The sequence below is a fragment of the Gracilinanus agilis genome, chromosome 3, assembly GCF_016433145.1.
Source record: "Gracilinanus agilis isolate LMUSP501 chromosome 3, AgileGrace, whole genome shotgun sequence".
Classification (NCBI taxonomy): domain Eukaryota; kingdom Metazoa; phylum Chordata; class Mammalia; order Didelphimorphia; family Didelphidae; genus Gracilinanus; species Gracilinanus agilis.
Genome location: NC_058132.1, coordinates 280,218,739 through 280,242,305, shown reverse-complemented (window position 1 = coordinate 280,242,305; position 23,567 = coordinate 280,218,739). Strand labels below are relative to the sequence as shown.

The following is a 23,567-nucleotide window of genomic DNA, read 5'->3' as shown; positions in this document are numbered from 1 at the left end:
TGTGTGTGTGTGTGTGTGTGTGTTTTGAGGGGGATCCATTAGAATTTATGGAAATTGGGGAGGAGGGAACAAGCGAAGAGATGAAGTCTACCTAGAATAGATTTAAATGACCATTGGGCTTTCCTCTCTTTAAAAACCTAAAGATCACTGAATGTAGTCTCTATTCAAGGACAGGATACAAAAGGATAGTATGGAGATGAGGGTATAACTTTTCTTTCCTACCGTAAGGAAAGTGAGAACGAATGAAAACTCAGATTGCCATCTTTGGATTCCAATTGTGTGTAGCGAATAGTAGTAGCTATTCAAGATTCTACGTTCATAGCATTTGGGGAAACTATTTCATAGATGGGGAGGAAAAGAAAGATTACCTTTTATATTCTTAATCTGGGTATTTCAGCTATCCTACAAGAGTCTTCTTAATCTCCAATTACTTCATGTAATGTTAACAATTCGGATTTTTAAAATGTTTTGGAGAGGGGCCAGCTCCTATGCCACACTCTGTGAAGTTTCTCTCTAACTCATTAAAAAATTGTGTATCAATTTTAAATACTTTTCAATGTGAGCAGAGATGGGGGAAATGTGGCATTCTGTAGAATTATACATGTCTAGTTTGTAAAGTGTGTAATGTGTACTGCAGATGTGTATTCTCTGGGCTCTATGTATCTGTACAATAGCTTTCATTTTAGGAAAAAAAACCTGTGGACTGACTTTTTTTGGTGGTACAAGGGGAAAATGATCATTTGCATCAAGTAATGATGCTCTAATGTATTAAACCTAACAGAAGATCAGAAAATAACCCTTCCCTCCCCCATGGATGAGTTTTGTTTATCTTTTAGGTCCTAAGATGCTATTCAAGATGTATGGATACACTGGCAGACTGCATGATGTATAATTTGAAAAATGTTAAAAGTGGAAAATAAAATTGAATTAAACTTTATCTTGTCTGATTCCCTAGATTCATGTCATCCTAAAAGGCCTGTCACCTATGATTTTAGTGTTGTCCCTTTGTAAAAGAAAAATTATCTTGCTGCTATCAAAGGAATTTATTTTCCTGGAAATCTAGGACTGTATGACATCACGAATTTGATAGAAACTGGTAAAGAAATTATAGAACCAAAAGGAATGGTTCACACCTCCTTGCCTTCCCCCTACACCTCCAAAATTCATGAAATGCATGGCACTGGCGTACAGCAGAATAAGCTTTATGCTCAATATTTACTTATGTTATACTGAAACCAACTCAAAGGTTTCTTATTTCCTTCAACTCTGAGCTCTTCGAGGGCTCTTCCCTTGGAAACAACACTCCAAAGCTAGAATACCCACAGGGAAAGTGGAACTGGACCAGTCATCAGCCAAAGCAATTATAAGTGACGTTTGCATTGGCATCAGATAAGTGGCAGGTTTAATGCCAACATTCATGTCAGGTCACGTCTTGCAATTTGTCTTATATACACTATAAATCATAGAGAAGTAGGATGTATCATCAGAGTGACACATCAGATTAAAATGTGCTCTACAAAGGCATCCTGAACCATAAGATTTTAATTTCCCTCTGGCACTTTCTTCCTATGATTTACAAAGAAGACTCTCTAATAGAAACAACAGAGACTGGCTTTCCACTTTTTCCCTGTGCTGGAAAGTTTGGTAAACTTAGGGCATAGTTCTTTGATTATAAGGAGTTCCTGAGATTTTCTTGATTATAAGATTCTCTTGATTTTAAGGAACATTTCTTAGTTGAAAACATTTTCCAAAGTATCATCTTCCCAGTCAATGATATTTAGAATCTCTGCCATTAAAAGAAATCCTTGTGATGAACCCTCCATCTGTTGGAATAGGTAATTGAGTTGGTCCTAAAATGGTAATATAATCTCCCCTCCAGCCAATTAGGAGGTGACCAAGGAATTAGAAGGATGACAGAGGAAGAGATTTCTGTGGGCTAGACTAGGTGAACTTCTCGTTCTCTAACATCAATATCACGGTGCTTAGTTGGTCATGACTCTTGTTTAATATGCTAGTTTGAACAGTTAAGTCAGAAAGAAAAAAAAATACAAACAGCCATAAGTGTAAATATTTCACACTTTTCATTCTCATTTTAAAAGTGCTAAAACATATATATATATATACATATATGGATGTATATATTTCCCTTTCTACCTTTGCAACACACACATTGTAGCAATTAATAATGATAATATTCATTGAGCTGAACTTCTTTTTCCTACTATTGGAATCAAAATTTGTTACTGGAATCAATGTAATGCAGTTAGGCAATAACCAAGTAAAAACGAGATCGTAAAATTTGCCTCACTGCAAAAGACCTTATTTATTAAACAGAATGGTATCGACTCAAAAAAAAAGAGAGAGAGAGAGAGAGATCCAGACATAGTCCTGTTCTGCAAGGAGTGCTTATGTCAGTACCATTTTCAGATGTCCTATGTTTGTCCAGGCGTATTTATGTTCCTACAAAGAACACTAGAATCAGCTGGCATAATGAATTGAAAATGGGGCTTAGAGTTAAGACTGACTACTTGACCTTGGGCAACAGGGTTCCAGACAACTCTCTAAGACTGTTAAGCTGCAGAGAAATTCCCGATTCACATTTGTGGAAGGAGTTTCCTCAGCAGGCATTTTCTACACAGATAAAAATCACGTCTGTGTGCTCAAGTGTGACCTTAGGTAAGTGGCCTGACCTCTGGATCGACCTTAGTTGCTTATCTGTAAAATGAAGAATTTGGACTGTGTGGCCTCTGAGGTGCCTTCCAGCTACCTCTGTTTAACTATAATAAAGTACTCAATTGACTTTCCCTTTTTTCCTGATCTTATTAGAAATTTCAATTGGAGAAAAATGTTTGGCACTCTCAGTGTTCCTCTGGTTAAAAAAAAATCCATGTTTTCTTCCTTTATGATCATAGGATCATAGATGAATGATTCCCCCACTGTGGGGATGTCGGGGCCTCAGAGGTCATCTGGTCTTTCCACTCATTTTACAGATAAAAAAGCAACTGACTTCCTCAGCCAGTGATGTCAGTTTTCTACCTTGGGGGAAAAATGCTTAGTATAGAATCGACTCCAATATAGAAGGTCTGAGAGACCTGAGTTTTAGCTTCTATGTCCATTATTAGCTAATTATGAGACATGGGAAAAGTTTCTCGAGTTCTCTGAGCAGTAGTCATCAGCTTCATTATAGGGCTAATAATAATAGCTGCCCTCTTCCTAACCTCTTGGCTCTGTCATGATGATAACCATGATCTCATATTAATGGTGTAGACTTTAAATAAACATCCAATCATACCACACACAAACACATTTGATGAAATAAAAAAAGACTCAGAAAGCCAATGATGAGTCTCACCAGCTTCATTAGCCTACTTCAGGGATGACCGTCCAGATGATTTCTAGGAAGAGGCATGCCCAATGGCTGATCAGTGAATGCTGATTTTATAGATTTCTGAGGCATTAGGATGCCAGCTTCTACAGTCAGTATGAACCTCCCAGAGTCCATGCTTGTCAGTATAGTGGTATGCTGGGAAATGTGTAACAACAAACTAGGGGAGAAGGGAGAGAATTTGCCTGTAGCATATTTTTAAGACATACTTTTTAACCTTCATTATCAACATTTTCTTTATCACTTTTGTAAGTTTAGACAACAAAACCGAGCATGCTCTGATTTGTAGGTTTGCCAAGTTCTACACTATAAATGCTCACACTGAAAATTCTCATGAGCCAATTTGAGCTGGCTCCAGTACACCCCTGCCTGGACCCGTTCCTTGACAAGAAGTGCCCATGCCCCAGCTCACCTCTTAACAGTGCCTCCTTATGAGACCAACCAAGATACTGGATATGAATGCTCCCATTGTAATTTGCTGTATTGACAACATGGCTGCTTGGAGGAGGACTTGTGGTCCACTAAGAGTATCCAATTTGGGAGAGTGGAAAATGTTGGACTGGTCAGCAGACACCCAAGTTTGAATCCCTGCTTTCTGACCCTTTGCTACATAGCTGTATCACTACTTAAATGCTTTTGATTCTCAGTTGCCTTCTCTGTAAATTTATTTTGATACTTGAATAGATCTGTAAAATGGGATCATAATATCTCATTGAGTTTTTGTGAGGATCAAGTGAGATCATGTGAGTAATGAACTTTCTAGACTTTATAAAATGCTACACAGTTGTCCAGTCACTATTATTTGCTTTTTATTCATTAAATCAACAGGCACTTATTACAATTCCTACCATAGCCCAGGCACTGTGCTAAGTCTCAGGGCTATAAAAGCAAAGCAGTTCCTTTTCTCAGGCAGTTTGTAGTCTATGGGGATGAGGGATGGGAAGCACGTGTCCAGCAAAATAAATATGAAATATATACAAAGTAGAAATGATATGATTTTGAGGAGAGGATACTATCAACTGGGGGGGGTCACAATAGACTTTCTGTAGGGGGGAGCTATTGGGCTTCACTTTAAAAGACACTAGAGAATCTCTGAGACAAAGATGAGGGGGAAGAGATTTTAGTCCACAAAAGGGGAACAACCATAAGCCAGAGAGCATCCAGAGGAGTTCATCCAGGTTAGTGAAAGTCCTTGAATCCATGCCATATGAGGATTAATAGAAAGCAGTGGGCACATTTTGTTGTTGAGTCATGTCTGACGCTGTGACCCTACTTGAGATTTTCTCTGCAAAGACACTAGAGCGCTTTGCCATTTCCTTCCCCAGCTCATTTTACAGCAAGGAAACAGGCAAACAGGGTCAAGTGACTTGCCCAGGGTCACATAGCACTTGCTAAAGTGTCTGAGGTTGGGTTTGAACTCAGGAAGATGAGTCTTCCTTTCTCTAAATCCAGCAGTCTACCACTTACACAGGGACATAATAGCTATCTCCAAGTACTAGAAAAGTTGTTATGCGGAAGGGGGCGGAGATGAATTACTTCTGTTTGGTCCCCCAGAACAGAACTAAGAGCAGAAGGAGGAAACTGGACTTGATGTTTACAATTAGAGTTGCCTCAAAGACTAATGAACCATCTTGAGAGGTGGGGGGGGGGAGGGTCCCCTTCACTGGAGATTTTGCTAGACAATCACTTGTCTGATATGCTATCATGAAGATTTCTTTTATGTATGAACTTGACTAGATGGCTGCTGAGGTCCCTTCCAGCTCTCAAATTCTCTATATGAAGAATGGCAAAGAGGCAAGTCTGGTAGGAATGTAGAATGTGTGATGAATAATGTGCAAAAGCCAAACAGAAAAGTTTGTTTTATCCCAGAGGCAAGAGGAAGGCATTGTTAGTGAGGATTTCTCCCCTCCCTATGTTTTATTGGTGTCTCAGCCCTGTATTTTTCATCCCCATCCTTTCGAGTTTGAAACCTCATTATGACAAAAAAAAATAATTGAGGAAACAAAAATCACTTAAGAGATTATATCTGACAATGTATATGATACTTTGGGCTATTATTCTCCCAGTGAATAAAGCATTGGCCAACTCATCTTCATGAGTTCAAATCTAGCCTCACGCACTAGCTGTGTGACTTTTGGGCAAGTCACTCAATTCTGCCTCAGTTCCTTATCTGTAAAATGAGCTGGAAATGGCAATGGAAAATGGCAAGCCACTCCAGTGTCTTTGTCAAGAAAATCCCAAATGGGATCACAGAGAATTGGACATGACCAAAAGCTATTGAACAATAAAATTATTCTCCCAACTCCCTACTGTAAGGGAAGAGGTATATATCATTGTCTCTTTTCCAGAGCCTTTGCTGGTTTTTTGGCTGTTATTCCAAGTTCAACCTCCTTTTGGTAAATTTTTCCTTTATTGTGAATACTATTCTCTTGGTTCTATTCTACCTCCTGTGCTTTGTATCACATCATACAAGTTTTCCCATGTTTCTCTGAAAATCTCATTTGGGATATTGATTATTGGCATTATGTTGGTGCTTTCTTGAGTGGCACAGACTATTTACTAGGGTCCTGAGCTAATCTAAAATTTCTTTTTTAAATTATTTTTACAACAAATAACTCTTACTAATGAAGTTGTGGGATATTGAATCTGGCCACACCTTCAGAAATCACTGTAGCACTGAGGATTTCAAACTGGTTTCCAAATCTCGCCTGTAATAGCCCTTTATTCTAGCTAAAGGGTTACATTTAGCCTTTGGTGAGCTTTCAAAGTCCTGCAGCTAATTCATTATTCAAGTTCAGTCATTTTCCCATATGTGGAATCAGAGGCCCAATAATCACAGTTAATGCTGAGAGACTAAATCCTAAAAGAAGCTTTGTAGCTGTTTAACAAGTTCCCAAAACTAGAGGAGAGACAATCAAGGAGTCATTTAGCCTTTTTACAAAAGAACACTTCTTTGGATAGCATCTGAAAGCAAAGCATACTCCCTTTTCTTCAAAGAACACAAAGAGCTTTTAAAAAAACCCCAAAACTTATAAGTTCACTTTTTAGTTTTAGGAACAGTCAGGAAGCACACACAATCAATTCTGTCCAAGTGGGAGTTGTGTTTAGTACATGGCATTCCCCCTCTGCTAAACATTAGTTTTTTGAGACCAGCTCAGAGAAAAATTTATAGCAGATCAATAAATGTGAAAGTTCCTTGCCAAATATTTTTTTAATGAAAGTCTTAAAAGAAAAAAGGTCTCCATCTACTGTTCTTGGAAAATGAGCTTTTTGGATTTTTTTGTCAAGCATCCAGAACGTAGAATCATTGATGACTGAAACTGGAAGAGACCTTCTAAGGATCATTTATTTCAGTCCTCTTTCCTTTTACAAACTCGAATCTGTGACCTGTAGTAGAGAAGTCATTTGTCCAAGTTTACATAGTCAAAAAGCTGGCACCAGAACTGAGATCTCCCAATTCTCTGTATGCTCATTTTTTAGTACATTTTGCAGCCTTGCCGATATTCAAAGGGCAAAGCTGGTTAGATGAAATATTGCTATCATAATCACTCTTTAACAAAAGATTTCCAAATGCTCACAAACCCCCCATTTTTTTCTAAAAGTGCTTGACCTAAAATCTTGGTCCAACAAAAGAATGGTACCATTTCTTGGAGTTCCTCATTAAAGAGATTTGGCCCTATAAAGATGGAAAATCATAAAGGAAATCTCAAAATAATTGGAGTACTTTGTTATAAATTCTACACAAGCAGAAAGTGGATAATATTTTCTTTTTTTTTTTTTTGAAACCTTTACCTTCCATCTTGGAGTCAATACTGTGTATTGGCTCCAAGGCAGAAGAGTGGTAAGGGCTAGGCAATGGGGGTCAAGTGACTTGCCCAGGGTCACACAGCTGGGAAGTGTCTGAGGCCACATTTGAACCTAGGACCTCCCGTCTCTAGGCCTGGATCTCAATCCACTGAGATACCCAGCTGTCCCCTGGTTAATATTTTCTTAAAGAAAACTTTTTTAAAAAGAAAAATCCTTTAGTTCTCTGTTGCCTTTAAATAAGAGTACTAATGGCTCTATTATCTCATCAGTCAACCAATAATCAATCAATTCTCCCACTACGTGTTAGAAATTGAAGGACCCAAAGACAAGGTCTAAATAGTCCCTATCCTCAAGGAGTTTGTGTGTGTGTGTGTGTGTTTGAAGGTGAATATATAAAGATAAAGACAAAATAAATGCTAACTTTGGGGAAGAAGGTGGCGGATTCAACAAAGGCTTTATAGAAAGTGGTGCTTGAGCTGACTCTTGAAGTAAACCAGACATTCGGTTTGAGATGAAGAGGGAAAGTCTTCCAAGCATGAGGAATTGTCAGTCAGTTAATTAACATTAATTAAAATACATCCTAGCTGCATTGAGCACTAAGCTAAAGCCTGGGGATGCAAAGAAAAGCAAAAAAAAAAAAATCCTTTCATGGAGCTCACAGTACAATGGGGGAAACAACATGCAAACAACTATTTACAGGCAAGCTCCCTATGTAGGATAAATTAGAAATAATCTACAGAAGGAAGGCACAAAAATTTAGGGAGCCCGGGAAAGGCTTCCTCCAGAGGTGGGATTTTAGCCAAAGTAAGGGGCCGAGAGATGGAAATGGAGTGTCTTATGTGTGACGAGAAGCAAGTCTGGATCTTCGAGTGTGTGGGGGCAGGGTAGGGTGCAATAAGGCTGGAAATGGGGGCAGGTTGTGAAGACTATTGAATATCAAAGCCAAGAGTTTATATTTAAACTTGGTGGTAATAGGGAGCCATTGAAGTTTAATGAATAAGGAGACTGACATGGTTAGAAAAATCACTTTGGCAGCTAAGGAAAGACTGGAGGAACATAAACTATTATCAGCTGGTTACCATTTATTCTTGCTATATAAAGGGTCCCTTTCCTTTTCTAGTCATTCATCTCTGTGATGATATCCTTTATGCTACTTTTTTCCTGTGCTTTTCTTCAAACTAATAGCTTTCATCTTTCTCACCACCATTATTAGCCTTATCATTGTCTTTTGGATGACCTGCAATTTGAATTCTTCAGAGATCAAGGTAATAGCCTTTGATTAGAAGTCATCCAAATATTTAGAGAATATTATTTTTAAAATATGCAGACCAATTTTAATTTTAGCCTAAGCAAAACACAGTTAGAAAGACAGAGGTTTCCTTGAAATAAATGAGCACGCCAAACTTTTTTATTTGGGTGGGGAGGCAACCCTCTAGCCCAGTGATAGGCAAACTTTTTAAAGAGGGGGCCAGAGGAAAGGAAATGCTCATCTGTCAGTCTGTTTCTAAGGCAACTCTTTGGAAGTTTCACTGTATTGTATCCTACTCACTGTATTCGTCAGATTAGGAATAATGTCGTACAGCTGGATAGAACATTTCAGAGGGCTGCATCTGGCCCGCAGGTCATAGTTTGCCCATCACTGGCCTAGACTGTTCCCATCCATTTGAGATTAACAAAGGCACACACAGGGAAGAACTGAATTAAAGGTATCAAAAGAAAATGTTTTTTAAAAAAAATCTTTACAGGTAGAAGGCTAAGAATAGTCATCAAAAAAGTGATTTTCCAGAATGAATGAATTTTTAAAATATCATAGTGAATCACATCACAGTTTTCTATCAGGCCCTCTGTCTCACTACCAGCCTTGGCTTGTATTCCCAAAGTCACTGAGTGTCTCCTTGAAGAAGGAATCAGATCTGGGTGGAGCCTGAGAGCAGGTGAAGAAGACCTAGATTCCAGATCCCGAGATCCTGCTTGACTTTCTTGTTGGGAAAAATGTAAAGTGAAGGAACATGCCCAACCAAGGTCATTTAGCAAGGCAGAAAAATAGTTGGGAGAGGACTTGTACAATCCTGACTGATTCTCAGCCCTGTCTGGGTGGCATTCACACTTGCAGGCATCTCCATTGCTGCCAAGATCACGGGCAGCAGAAAGATTTCTCAGGCACAAGCAGCCACTTGAGTGTAGGAAACAGAAACCAACAAATACTAGGGATGGGCTGGTTCCTTGTGAGTGTCTGCTCCTTACTATACCTTAACCAACTCTTAGAAGAGTCTGCTATTTCTACTCCTTCCCTCTACATTACAGAAATTTTATGGTTGTTGTTCATTTCAGTCATGTCTGACTCTTCATGATCTCATTTGGGGTTTTCTTGGCAAAATGTAATGGAGTATCCTTCTATGGCTCATTTTACAGATGAAGAAACTAAAGCAAACAGGGTTAAATGTCTTGTTTAGGGTCATACAACTAATAGATAGCTGAAGCCAAATTTGAACTCAGGGTAGATGAGTCTTCCTGACTCCAGGTTTGGCACTCTATCCACTACGCCACCTAGCTGTCCCTCCATTACAGTAATACTGCATGGCAATTAACTTCTCAAGAGGAGAGCTCTCTTTCCAATATCCACTAACTAGAGACCCATCCAATGAAAAAGCCAAGAGAGGGCAAACTAGGTGATTTGGGGTTGGTCTAATCTCATTTAGCCACATAGTTTATAGAGCATCCATATTGCGAAGACCCTGTATTAAAGAGGCATAGGGTATTTAGAGGAATTTTCACACTCTTGTGAAGCAAAGGATCAAGAGGATTGATTCTTACTTCCTTCTATGACCTTGGAGCAGTCTCATAACTTTCTTGTGCCTTGTTTATTTATTTTTTTATTTTTTAGAATAGTTTTCCATGGTTACATGATTTATGTTCTTTCCCTTCCCCCCACCCCCACTCTCCCCATAGCCAATGTGCAATTCCACTGGGTTTTACATGTATCATTGATCAAGACCTCTCCTATTGCCATATTATTGATAATTGCATTGGGGTGGTTGTTTAGAGCCTACATCTCAAATCATATCCCCATTGACCCATGTGTTCAAGCAGTTGTTTTTCTTCTGAGTTTCTGCTCCCACAGTTCTTTCTCTGAATGTGGATAGAGTTCTTTCTCATAAGTCCCTCAGAATTGTCCCAGATCTATTATATTCAATTGTGCCACAGGGTATCAGTCTCTGTGTACAATGTGCTCCTTTCACTCTGCATCACTTCCTGGAGGTCATCAAAGGGCATACCCTTGTTTTCCAGTTTTTTTGCCACCACAAAGAGTGTGGCTATAAATATTTTTGCACAAGTCTTTTTCCCTATGATCTCTTTGGGGTAAAAACCAAGTGGTGCTATGGCTGGATCAAAGGGCAGGCAGTCATTGAAAGCCCTTTGGGCATAGTTCCAAATTGCCATCCAAAATGGTTGGATCAATTCACACCTCTACCAGCAATGTATTAATGTCCCGATTTTGCCTCATCCCCTCCAACATTTATTACTCTCCTTTGCTGTCATTTTACCCAATCTGCTAGGTGTGAGGTGGTACCTCAGAGTTGTTTTGATTTGCATTTCTGTAATCAGGAGGGATTTAGAATATTTTTTCATGTATTTATTGATAGTTTTGATTTCTTTATCTGAAAATTGCCTAATCATGTCCCTTTGCGTCTTGTTTATTAATCTGTACAGTGGAAGTAAAATTATTGAATATTAAAGTTGAAATGCCTCTTAGTTTGATAATATTTTTTTTAAATAATTTTTATTTTTTAGAAAAGTTATCATGGTTACATGATTCATGTTCTTACTTTCCCCTTAACCCCCCACCCATAGACGATGCGAATTTCCCCTGGTTTTAACATGTGTCATTGATCAAGACAATTGATCCAATTCGAAATTGTTGATAGTTGCATCGGTGTAGTAGTTTTGGGTCTACACCCCCAATCGTGTCCACCTCAACCCATGTGTTCAAGCAATTATTTTTCTTCTGTGTTTCCTCTCCTGTAGCTCTTCCTCTGAATGTGGTTAGCCTTCTTTCTCATAAGTCCCTCAGAATCTTCCTGGGTAATTGCATTTCTGCTAGTATAGAAGTCCATTACATTTGATTTTACCACAGTGTATTGGTCTCTGTGTATAATGTCCTTCTGCTTCTGCTCCCTTCACTCTATATCAATTCCTGGAGGTCTTTCCAGTTCACATGGAATTCGTCAAGTTTATTATTCCTTTGAGCTCAATAATATTCCATCACCAGCATATACCACAGTTTGTTGAGCCATTCCCCAACAGAAAGGCATACCCTCATTTTCCAGTTTTTTGCCACCACAAAAAGTATGTGGCCCTCCCCTTCCCATGCCCTCTTTGTGTGTAAAAGACTATTCTATTTTTCTTATTCATTCAAGTTTCTCTTAGTGTCCTCTACTATTCACCACCCTCTTTCCCACCCAACCCCTTATCATCTTAGACCATTAGTACTCCAACCTCTCCTTGTGAATAATTCTTCTAATTACTATAATAGTGGATACTATAATAGTGAATAGAGTTCACTACAGAGAATTACACATAACATTTCTCCTTATAGGAATACAAATAATTTGATCTTATTGAAGCCCTTAAAGAGGCAATTTTAAAAATAAGAGTTTTCTTTCTTTCCCCTCTGTTTCTTATTTACCTTTTCATGTTTCTCTTGATTTTTGTGGTTGGATATTGAACATTCCATTTAGTCCTGGTCTTTTCTGTGCAAATACTTGGAAATCTTCTATCTTATTGAATGCCCATACTTTCCCCTGGAAGTATATAGTCAGTTTTGATGGGTAGGTGATCTTTGGTTGTAGACCCAGGTCTCTTGCCTTTCTGAATATCATATTCCAAGCCTTGCGGTCTTGTAGTGTGGAGGCTGCCAGATCCTGTGTGATCCTGATTGGTGCTCCTTGATATCTGAATTGTCTCTTTCTGACTTCTTGTAAAATTTTTTTCTTTTATGTGGAAGCTCTTGAATTTGGCTATTATATTCCTGGGGGTTGTCTTTTCAGGGTTAAGTGTAGAGGGTGATCTATGGATCCTTTCAATGTCTATATTGGCTTCTTGTTGTAGAACTTCAGGGCAATCTTGCTGAATAATTTCCTTTAGTGTGGAGTCCAAATTTCTATAAATTTCCGTTTTTTCAGGAAGACCAATGATTCTCAGATTATCTCTTCTAGACCTGTTTTCTTGATCTGTCAGTTTCTCATTGAGATATTTCATGTTTCCTTCTATTTTGTCAGTCTTTTGAACTTTGCTTTATTTGTTCTTGTTGTCTTGAGAGATCATTGGCTTCTACTTGCCCAATTCTTGTCTTTAGAGACTGTTTTTCTGCTATATTCTTTTGATTTTCCTTTTTGATTTGGTCTATCCTGTTTTCCAGCTGTCTGATTTTGGTCTCCAATTTGTTTATTTGGGGGCATCTTTTTCTAATTGCCCAATTCTAGCCTTTAGAGACTGGTTTTCAGCTATAATCTTTTGGTTTTCCTTTTGAATCTGGTCTATTTGGTTCTTCAAGGCTTCCAGCTGGTCATTTCTGGTCTTCAATTTGCTTATCAATTCATTTGATTTCTGAGCCTCACTTTCTAATTACGAAATTCTGCCTTTTAAACTGTTATTTTCTTGCCAGTTCTCTACCATCTTTCTCATAATCTCAGATTTGAACTCTTCAATAGCTTGTGACCAGTTTTCATTTTTGGGGGGGAAGGTTTGGATATGATTACTTGTTTGTTCTCCTCTGCTGTTTGCTCTGTTGTCTGGATTTTTTCTGTGTAAAAGTTGTGGAGTGTTAAAGATTTCTTCTTGATATTTCTCTTCTGGGGTTTTTTTCTCTGGCTTGCCATTGTTAGCCTGGTGCCCTCTCAGCTTTATTCTCAAGCCCAGGGTCTGTCTGCACTCTTTAGGCTCCTGAGGTCTCAGGTCTAGTTGTTCTCAGGGTCAAGCCTCCTGGTGGTCCCCTTGTTTGTTCCTCTGCCCAAAGCTCCTTCAACAGTCTCAGGGTATTGCTTCCACAGTTGTGCACCCCTCTGCACTGGGTCCCCACTCAAGGTCTGGGCCTGCGCTCAGGATCCACGTCTGCAGCCATGACTGCGCCTGCGCTCAGGGTCTGTGTTCAAAGTCCGTGTTCTTTAGCCTCTTGGGGTCTTAAGTCTTGCTGCTCTCGGGGGCAGGCCCTGGTGACCCCAGGTAGCTGTCAAGGACTTAATGGGTGCCCCAAACTTGCTCTAAATCTTTTGAGCTGGCTTTGGCACTGTAGGTGGTGTGTGGGGAAGGGGGTTGCTCAGCTCGCATTTTAGTGTGAGCTGTTTCACCCCCTTATAGCATGGAAATGCCCCTATTCCACATACCTCCAATGCTGCGCCCTGTTGTGGGGTCCCTTCGTCTGGATTTGTTTTTATGTCTTCTTGAGAAGTCCTGTATGTTTCTGTTAGGAGAGGTTAAGCAGCTGCCTTTTACTCTGCCGCCATCTTAACCTGGAAGTCTTGATAATATCTTTCTATTAAAAGTTTCTCATGAAGATTGATTGAAGTGTTTGTGAAAGTCACTGAAAAATTAAACATTATTTAAATGAAAAGTATTATTTTGGTGACATACTAGACCAGACCAGTCTGGCTATATTGTTGATAGGCTAGTATATTGTGACAGGGCAAGGAATAATAAGGAAAGATAAAATTTGGTTGTTGCTTTGTTGTTCAATTGAGTCCTACTCTTTGTGACCCCATATGGGCTTTTCTTGGGAAAGACACTGGAATGATTTCCCATTTCCCATACCAATGGATTAAGGCAAACAGGTTAAATGACTTGCCTAGGATCACATAGCTACTGAGTGTCTGAGGCCACATTTAAACTCAGGTCTTCCTGATTCCAAGCCTAGTGCTCTATACACTGAATCATCTAGCTGCCTTCTGAGTTTACATCTAAGTTTTTGAATTAAGGGTTGGAGCACTTTAGTAAATGCCACTGCCCGGTGGGAAGAATTGTAGTTTAATAGAATTGGGAGCAGGGAAAAAAAACACAACTTATATTATGTTCCTGGTTCTGGAATTAATAAGTCTTGCCACTTTGGATGAGTTGCCTCATCTCTCAATTGATTTTTTTCCTCTAGAAAATGAGGAGGTGGACTAGTTTAAGGTGACAATAATTCCTAAGACTTGCTTTAAAAACAAAACAAAACAAAACAATTGGATTATGATTTCATTAATACAAGGAACTCTCTGAGGACATTTGTCCTATCAGTGTAGCCACCTGCTCTTCAGTTTATAATTTTAAAGAATCACTTGGGACACTAAGAAGTTAAGTGATTTGCCTAAGATCACACAGTTATTAAGAGTCAGAGTCGGAACTTGAATCCAAGACTTTCTGATTCCTAAGCCATCTCTATGCATCACACTAGGTTATTCTGATGTGTATATATATGTAAAATGTATTTAGTACTTTAAGATTTAGAAAGCAAATATATATTATACATATACCTAGTTATTTGTGTTTTGCCTCCTCCTTAGAATATGAGCTTATTGAAAGCTGGGACCCTGTTTTTGCTTTTCTTTGTTTCCCCAGTTCAACCCATATTCCTCGCATATAGTAAGCAATAAATAAATGGTTATTGAGTCAATATACTAGTAAAGGAAAATAATAATGAATAAATAATAATAACTTTTGGAGGGGTGTGGCAAAATTGGGACACTAATGCATTGCTGGTGGAGTTGTAAATTGATCCAACCTTTCTGGAAGATAATTTGAAATTATGCTCAAAGGGCTTTAAAAGAATGCATGGCCTTTGATCCAGCAATACCAATACAAGATTGTATCCCAAAGAGATTTTTTTAAAAATGAGAAAGGATCTGTTTGTACAAAAATACTTATAGCTGCACTTTTTGTGGTGGCAAAAAATTGTAAAATGAGGGGGTATCTCTTGATTGGGGAATGACGGAACAAATTGTGATATATGATGGTGATGGAATACTATTGTGCTATGATGATGAATCCATGGACTTCTGTAGGAACTGGAAAGACATACACTAACTGACGTGGAGTGAAATAAACAGAACCAGGAAAATGTTATGCACAGTAATTGAAACATTGTGGGAAGATCAAATGTAATTGATTTTGCTGCTAAAAGCAATGTAATGATCCAGAACAATCCTGAGGGACTTATGAGAAAAAAAGCTAACCACATTGAGAAAAAGAATTGTGGGAGTAGAAACGCAGAAGAAAACATGATTTATCAATTGTTTATATGGGTATTGGATTTGGGGTTTGCATTTTAAAACACCACTCTATTACAAAAATGAACAATAAGAAAATAGGTTTTGAGTGATAATACATGTATAACCCAGTGGAACTGCTTGTCAGCTTCTGGAGGGAGAGGGAAGAGGGGAGGGAGACAACAAAAATCATATAGCCATGGAAAAAATTAAAAAAATTAAATTAAAAAAAACTGTAAGCTACAAATAAGGGCTTCCAAAAATACTCCAAATCATTAATAAAAGAAATAAAAATTAAAACAAACAAAAAATAAATGGTTATTGACTGGCTAAAAATTATATCCTTTGCTCCTCCCAACAATCTGGTGAGATTGATCATGTAAGTATTAACTTATGTAAGACTGAGAGAGTTAAGGGACGACCCAAGTCATAGACCCAGGTCTAGTTCCCGTGCAAAACCCAGATTCGGGCCGTTATGACCCAGGATCCAATATTCCCAGTTCTCACACTCTAAGATTCTGCCCTCTTATAGGGCCGGAAAAGCACACGCCTGGGGGGATTTCATAGCCTTTTGCTCCCCAAATGCCAGCCGAAATGAAAACTTAGGGACTCAGAAATGAAGACCTTCCCACTCGCTGTACAAAGCCCTGGGTGTCTCCGCCCTACTTCCCCTTCTCAAACAGGAGCTCAAAGTTAGGAGCCAAGGCAGATAGATTCCCTTAGGGGAAGTTTGGGGTTTACCTGCCTCCTCCCTCCCCTAGCCTTCTCGTCTCCTCCCTTCCCCTCCCTGGGCTCCCGGCCCAGCCCGCCCCAGGTGATGCAGGGTGCCCCCCAGCCCCGCCCCACCTTGCCCTTCCCCAGCCCGGCCTGGCCCGCCCTGTTCTGCGCTCTGCAGCCGAGGCCGCGTCCCATCTCGGGGCGCGCTTGGGGAGCCCGGAGAGCTTGCGGAAAGCGGCCAGGAGGGGGACTGGGGAGCTGCTGTAAGGGGCGCAGGTGAGCGACGTGGGGAGTTAAAGGAGAGGGGTGGCTGGGCGAAGGGAAATGGGGTGAGAGGGGTTGCAGAGAAAGTCCCCCCCCTTTCCCCCAAGAGCTTCAGTGAATCTCCGGTTCAGTTTCCTGCCAGGGCTGCCGCTGGCCTCAGCTCCCATCCCACACTTCTTCTGTGCCCTTCCAGCTCTGGCTCAGTCCCTGACCTGCCTGCCGGGTCTGAAGCCGAAGAGATCCTGCTGGAGAGGTGTGCGTCTGTGTGTGGGGGCGGGGAGCGGTGCTGGGGTTCCCAGCAGCTGGGAGCTTGCTCGCTGCAGGTAGAGAAGGGTTCTGGACTAGAGACCGCCTGGGAGGTGAGCGTGCTGGTCGGGCTGAGGCGGCTGAGGCGGCTGAGGCTCCGGCTGCACTGCTGTGATAGTGGAGCTCAGCAGGAGACAGCTGAGGCAACAGTCTCTCGCCCTGACTGGCTGAGGATAGGTGAAGGGGCGCTTGGCTTGCACAAGTCGAGCAGAAGCGAACTTTTGGGCAAGGATGGGCACCCTGGGGGTGGGAAGAGGGATTCACTGGCTCCCGTTCTGAAGAGTAGCTGGGGCTGGAGAGGACAAGGGAGAAGGGACTGTAAGTTGCAGAGAGAGTTTCTGGGGCTCTTGTGTTGAGCCTATGAAATATAAATTGAGTCCTTGTGGGGTTTCACTCCTGGTGGGTCATTCAGTTGCTTTTCTATCATTTTGTTGATGGAGTCGGTGGTAGGGCAATGGACTCTTTTAACTTTAAAAAAAAAAATAAACGTACATTTTAGTTACAGAAGTGAAGGACCACTAAAATTTTCTGAAACAATAGTGGGGAAAGAGGAATAGTTTTGGAGGGATACCAAGTTTCAAATCTTGACTCTACAATTAGCAGCTAATCGGATTAGCCAGTCACCTGGATAATTTTGGACGAATCAGTTAACCTCCTCTCTTGGTCTCAGTTTCTTCATCAGTACAATAAAGGAAGGGATTGAATTAAAAGATCTCCAGTTCAACAAGTATTTATTAATTACTGTGCTTACCTCTTCCCCAGAGATCTCCAGTTGCAAATCAATGGATTTTTGATTCTAAATTCTTTGCCTGAAAAATTAAAGTTCTTTTGGAGCTTTATGGCATTCTGGGAGAACTGTATTCATCAATGATTCTCCATTACATCCTTACCATCCCCATCTGGCTATCTGCATATTGCTCAGGAAGGAAAAACCTCAGGTGGTTGGGTGGGCGGTACAATTGGCAGCTACTTCGGGAGGGTAGATTTTAGTGGGGCAGGTTCGAAGCCTTTATGTGCTGGAGATAAGTCTTGAAGTGGCTCCTTTCCTGAAAAGTCTTTGACAACTACATTGTGACTCAGGGAAAATCAGGTCTCACAATGAACTACAAAGTTCCTTTCAGTGACTAGTATAATAGACCATATGTAAATGCTTTTCCCCTTCCTCTTCCCTTTTCCTTTTCTCAACTCGTAGATGGTATATTTCTTAGTTAAATTACCTTTTTGCCATCCCTTTCTTTTCTTGACAATATCATTCAAAACAGATCAGTGATGGGCAAACTTTTGGGCTTGGTGTGCCAAAATTCGCCAAAAAAAACGAGCATAACTGGGGTGGTGTGTCACTTTGAGAAAAAAAAAACATAATTCTGTGATATTTATAGTTTAAATAAGTGAAGGGCAAACTATTCCCCATGGATCAGATCCAGGCCTTAGTTTGCCCATCAGTGCCTTAAACAATTCCCTAATCACTGAGTCCCCACATCCAGCTATCCAGATGTAGTGATTAGGGAATTGCTTAAGGCACTGATGGGCAAACTACAGCCTGGATCTGGTCCACAGGGAGTAGTTTGCCCATCACTGATTTAAATAACAAAAATATATAATTGTAATATATAGCTGTATTTAATAAATCAAAATAAGTAAATTAATATAGGTAAAATTGTCATCTATAGTGCACAGAGTGTCTACACTACAGTATAGCAAATGTTTGCCATCACTGACATAGATGCCCCTGATACCAAGGGGCATCTATCTCTCCCTAGATGTTTGAAGGGGTTTCCTTTGGTGCTCTAATATGAGGATAGACACTGGACCTTTGCTTTTGTTAGTAAAGTGATCTCCTCTGTCATTGCAAGTTGTCATTTTCTTGCTATCTTTAGTCTTAGGGCAGAGGTTCTTAAGAATAGGTACCTGTGAGCTTGTATTAATAATATATCAATATAATTGACTTTGGTAATCTTATGTACTTTATTTTATACATTTAAATATGTCCTTCTGAGACAGGGTCTTTAGGATTCATCATATTGCCAAAGGGATCCATGAAACAAGAATTAAGAATCTTTAGTTAAGGAGCAGCTGGGTGGCCCAGTGGATAGAGATTCAGGCCTGGAGATAGGAGGTCTTGGGTTCAAATGTGGTCTCACATACTGCCTAGCTGTGTGACCCTGGGCAAGTAATTTAATTCCAGTTGCCTAGTCCTTACCGCTCTTCTGCCTTTGAACCGTAAGACAGAAGATAAGGGTTTTTGGGGGGAGGAGGGGAGGTGTGTGTGTGTGTGTGTGTGTGTGTGTGTGTATGTGTGTGTGTTGTTTTATTTTATAAAAGAGAACCCTTGACTAAGGGAGTTGCTTAAAAGACTTCAAGGTTAAGTGATTTGCCCAGGGTCTCACAGCCAGGCTGTGTCAGAGGCAGGACTTGAACTCAAGTCTTTCTGGCTTCAAGGCCAGCACTCCAAGCTCTACTTCTTTTCTGCTAATGCCTTTCATTAGTTCATCAACAAGTTTTTATTGAAGCCTCATTATGCCCTATCTCTGCCAACAATAACACCCTCACTTGATGCTTCCTTGTGGCATGGAGGTTACTGATCTTGGATCTGCCGAGACTATGTCAGCAAAACACAAGCTCTAGCTGGTTGTTCCAAGTTGTTCCAAGTTGAAAAGGCTTTGAGCAGGGGCTCAGTGATGGACTGTGAATCTATCATCTGAGGACCAGGCTAGCTAGATTTGGAGTGACTCATCACCAGAAGGTTAGCCATGGGGCAAAGCATTATTACAGATTACCACAGCAACTTGTGAAGACCGGCTTCTAAAACAGACGGCTTATGATATGGAGGGAGTGCCCATACTCACAAAACTACTGATCCTTTGAGATGGAGAAGGAAGTGCTATACTGTACTTGGTACTATGCTAGGGAATGTGGGGGAGGGGGGAGCTGTAAATGTGAAGAAAAAACTGCCTTACATACTGTTTATCTGCAAAGAACCTATAAACTAGATCATATTTCAAGACTGTGCTTTTATTTTTCAAATTCTTAATTTTTTTCAACCTGAGACAAGTAAGTTGAAGATCAGAGGGATTAAATGACTTCAATTCAACCAGCGTTTACTATTTGCCAGGCATTGCAGTATACAATTTGCCCCCACTGCAGGGATACAAAGACAAAGATGAAGTCCTGTTAGCCCTCAGAAAACTTATATTCTCTTAGGGGTTTGAGGGGAAAATGTGTGCATGAAAAAATAAATACTATACGTACATGTATAAATGAAAAACAAAGTAATTTCTGTAGAAGGTGAAGAACATTATCAACTGAGTGGGATTGCCTAAGCTTTGGATTCGGTTATCTCTACACAGATGTTTTCAGATCACTTTATCCATCCCTAACTTTTTGACTTCCAGTCTCAATCTCCAGCTGCCTCTTAGACATCTCAAGTTGGGTAGTCTGCAGACAATTTATTCTCAACACAACCAGAATTAAACTCATATACTTTCTCCTCCTAATATTCCCTCTTACTATTCTCCCAGTTACCCAACCTTGGGTATTATCTTCAATTTCTTTCTCTCTCTCTCTCTCTCTCTCTCTCTCTCTCTCTCTCTCTCTCTCTCTCTCTCCCCCCCCTCCCCCCCTTTCTCTCTCTCTTGTCTCTATTTCTCTCCTTCTCTTTCTTTCTCTGTCTCTGTCTGTCTCTGTCTGTCTCTCTCTCCTTGTCTCCCTCCTCCTCTCCGAAATCTAATTAGTTTGCAAGCCCTATTGATTCTACCTTATGGACATCTTTTTATATATATCCTTTTCTCTCCTCTGACACTACCACCACCCTGGTATAGACCATTATCACCTCATACCTGGACTATTGCAATAGTCTTCTGGTTGGCCTCAGTACCTCATGTCTCTTCCCATTCCAGTTTATTATTCACTCACTTATCAGTCAAATTGTCTGTCCCTGTGACCTTTTCTACTCCCATTTCAAACAACTCTGCTGGCTCTCTATCACATTCACCATCAAATATGCCCCTTCCACTTGCCTTCCCTTTCCCTCCTCTTCTCCTTCCTCTCCCTCTTTCTTGACCACTTTTATCCTATATTTAACTTGGTTTTTATAGTTATTTGTATGTTGTCTCCTACATTTGTTTGTAAGCATCTTTTTTCTTGCCTTTCTTTTCATCTTCAGCACTTTAGTACAATGCCTGGCACATAGTAGGTGCTTAATAAATACTAGTTTGTTGACTGATGGACTGAAGGTGGGAAAGTATAATCCATGCATTGAGATAGACAGATAGAGTGTTTAAACCAACAGAGGTGGAAGATAGAATGTCCTCTGTTAGGAACAGGAAAGGAATCAGTTTGGCTGGACTATGGAGTCCAGGAAAATATGCAAGACTTGAAACATAGTAGATCATGGAATGCTGGCCCTTACTGGGTCGTTGTGAAGCACAAAAGAGATTTTTATTGCTTGGTCATATCCAATTCTTTATGATAATATGGACCATACTTTCCATGGAGTTTTCTTGTTAAGGAAACGGAAGTGACTTGCCATTTCTTTCTGTAGTGAACTAAGAGAAACAGAAGTTAAGTGACTTGCCCAGGCTCACACAGCTAGTGTTTGAGGCTGGATTTGAACTTGGGTCGTCTTGGTTCCAGGCCTCGTATTCTATCCAGTGAGCCATTTAGATGCCCCAAAAGAGAAAAAAAGACATTTAAAAATAATAAGACCAAACAGAATATGTGATTAACTTATTGAATGGACAAATGTTTTGATGAATTCATATGAAACAGTTAATGTAGGGGAGTTTCAGATAGCATGTTTGAGTCCTTCCTTTCTGTTTTCCAAGTTAAGCTTAACTACCTAAGATGAGCAATGGTCCTCTAACCTACTTTTCTGGAAGGTGGAGGGTAGATGGGGGGTATACAGTCTGCACTCTTCTTTGGGGTTGTGTTTGGTCTTATGGGATTGTTCTGCTCTCCAGGAGGAGTTTGAAAGGAATTCCACATGACTGTACTTAAATGTTCTTTCATTTCTGGAAGTCTCCAATGTATCCAACTGTCATTGCAATGACCAGTGGTTTAAAATGATTACTGAGGAGTTTGTGAAGGGGAATGGTGTAGATGATTGGAGAGAGATAGGTTGGAATCCGTTATAAAGGGCTGTAAATGCCAGAGGGGCTTGAATTTGATCCTAGAGGCTATAGGAAGCCCATGGAGCTTTTTGAACATTGTATGACATGATAAGGTTTGTGCTTTAGGAGTATCCTGTTGGCAGCTGGATGGAGGATAGATTGGAGAAGGAAGATTTTAGAGAGAGGAAAAGAGACCAAGTGTCTATTGTTATTGTCTTTATGAGAAGTGATGACCTAAATTAGTTTGGTATCACTGGGAGTGGAGGAGCAGGGACTGATTGAAGAAATACTATGAAGGAAGAATCTGTAGGATTTGGCAACATATTGGATATGGGACTAGGGGAGAGTGAAGAGTCTAATCTAGGATGACTGAAGTTTCAAACCTAGGACATTGGAAGAATGGCTGTGCTCTTAAAACAAATGGGGAGGGGCAGCTAGGTGGTTCAGTGAATTGAGAGCCAGGCCCAGAGATTGGAGGTCCTGGGTTCAAATCTGGATGAAAGCATTTCCTAGCTGTGCAACCCTGGGTAAATCACTTGCCCCCCATTGCCAAGACCCTTCTGCCTTGGAACCATTACACAATATTGATTCTAAGATGGAAGGTAAGGGCTTAAAATAAATAAATAAATAAATAAATAAAAGAAATAGGGAAGTTATAATAAAGAAGGTGGGTTCACAATACAATCACCAGACTGAAAATCAAGAGAACTGATTCATAATCTTGGCTTCATGCTAATTAATGACTTATGTTCAATTTAGAGACAATAACCATTATTTTAAAATTCTTTCTACTTAGAAGGCATTGAAGATGCCGAGGCATAAATAATGCAGATCCTTCATTCAAGGAGTTAATGTTTTATTGAGAGAGTGATGAAATTTATGCAAATAAATCTAAGGGAGTGATGAAGATAGAGAGACAAAGTAATAATGAACTTGAAAATTGTATCAATGGCCATGAAAATTTGAGGAGAGAACATTTGCTCTCCAAGGGTTTGGGGAGAGAAATCAAAGTAGATATTAGGAAAGAGGTAGTATCTGAACTTGGTCTTGAAGGAAGAGAAAGAGTTTGAAAGGCCCAGATGATGAGGAAGTGTATTCTAGGCATAGACAATGGCTCGGATGAATGCATGGTACTGGAGACAGAATGCTAAGTTTGGGGAACAAATCAGTAGTCCATTTGGCTGAACAGTAGACGATATCAAAGGGAGTGACGTGAAATAAGGCCAGAAAAGGCAGATTTGAGCCCTTTCCAGACTCTGAAGCCATATTTCGGGGAGGAGAAAAAATAACCACCGACAGCTGACATTAATTAGGTCATACTAAGGAATGCTTTTTCTTTTAATGTGAACTGGACGGGGATTGGGTGCGTAGATTCCCTCTATCAGTTCAGGTTGGCACCTTCTCTGCCTCTTTTTTTAAAAAAACATTTTTTAAAAATCCTTACCTTCTGTCTTAGAATCAATGCTGAGTATTGGCTCCAAGGCAGAAGGGTGGTAAGGGCTTGGCAATGGGGGTTAAATGACTTGCCCAGGATCACAAAGCTTGGAAGTGTCTCAGGCCAGATTTGTACCTAGGACTTCCCATCTCTAGGACTGGTTCTCAATCCATTTGAGTCTCTCAGCTTCCCCCCTTCTCTGCCTCTTAAAGTTTTAGAGTTGCTTAGAGCATTGGGAAGTTAAAGGTTAAGTGTCTACCAAGGATTACCTAGCCAATAGTTTTGGAGGTGGGACTTGCTCTGCA

At 40.2% G+C, this 23,567-nt stretch overlaps 1 pseudogene; it reads left to right on the top strand.

Moving 5' to 3' along the window:
- The first annotated feature begins 8,011 nt into the window (after nucleotides 1-8,011).
- Nucleotides 8,012-23,567, top strand: part of LOC123241484 — a 95,373-nt pseudogene continuing 79,817 nt past the window's right edge.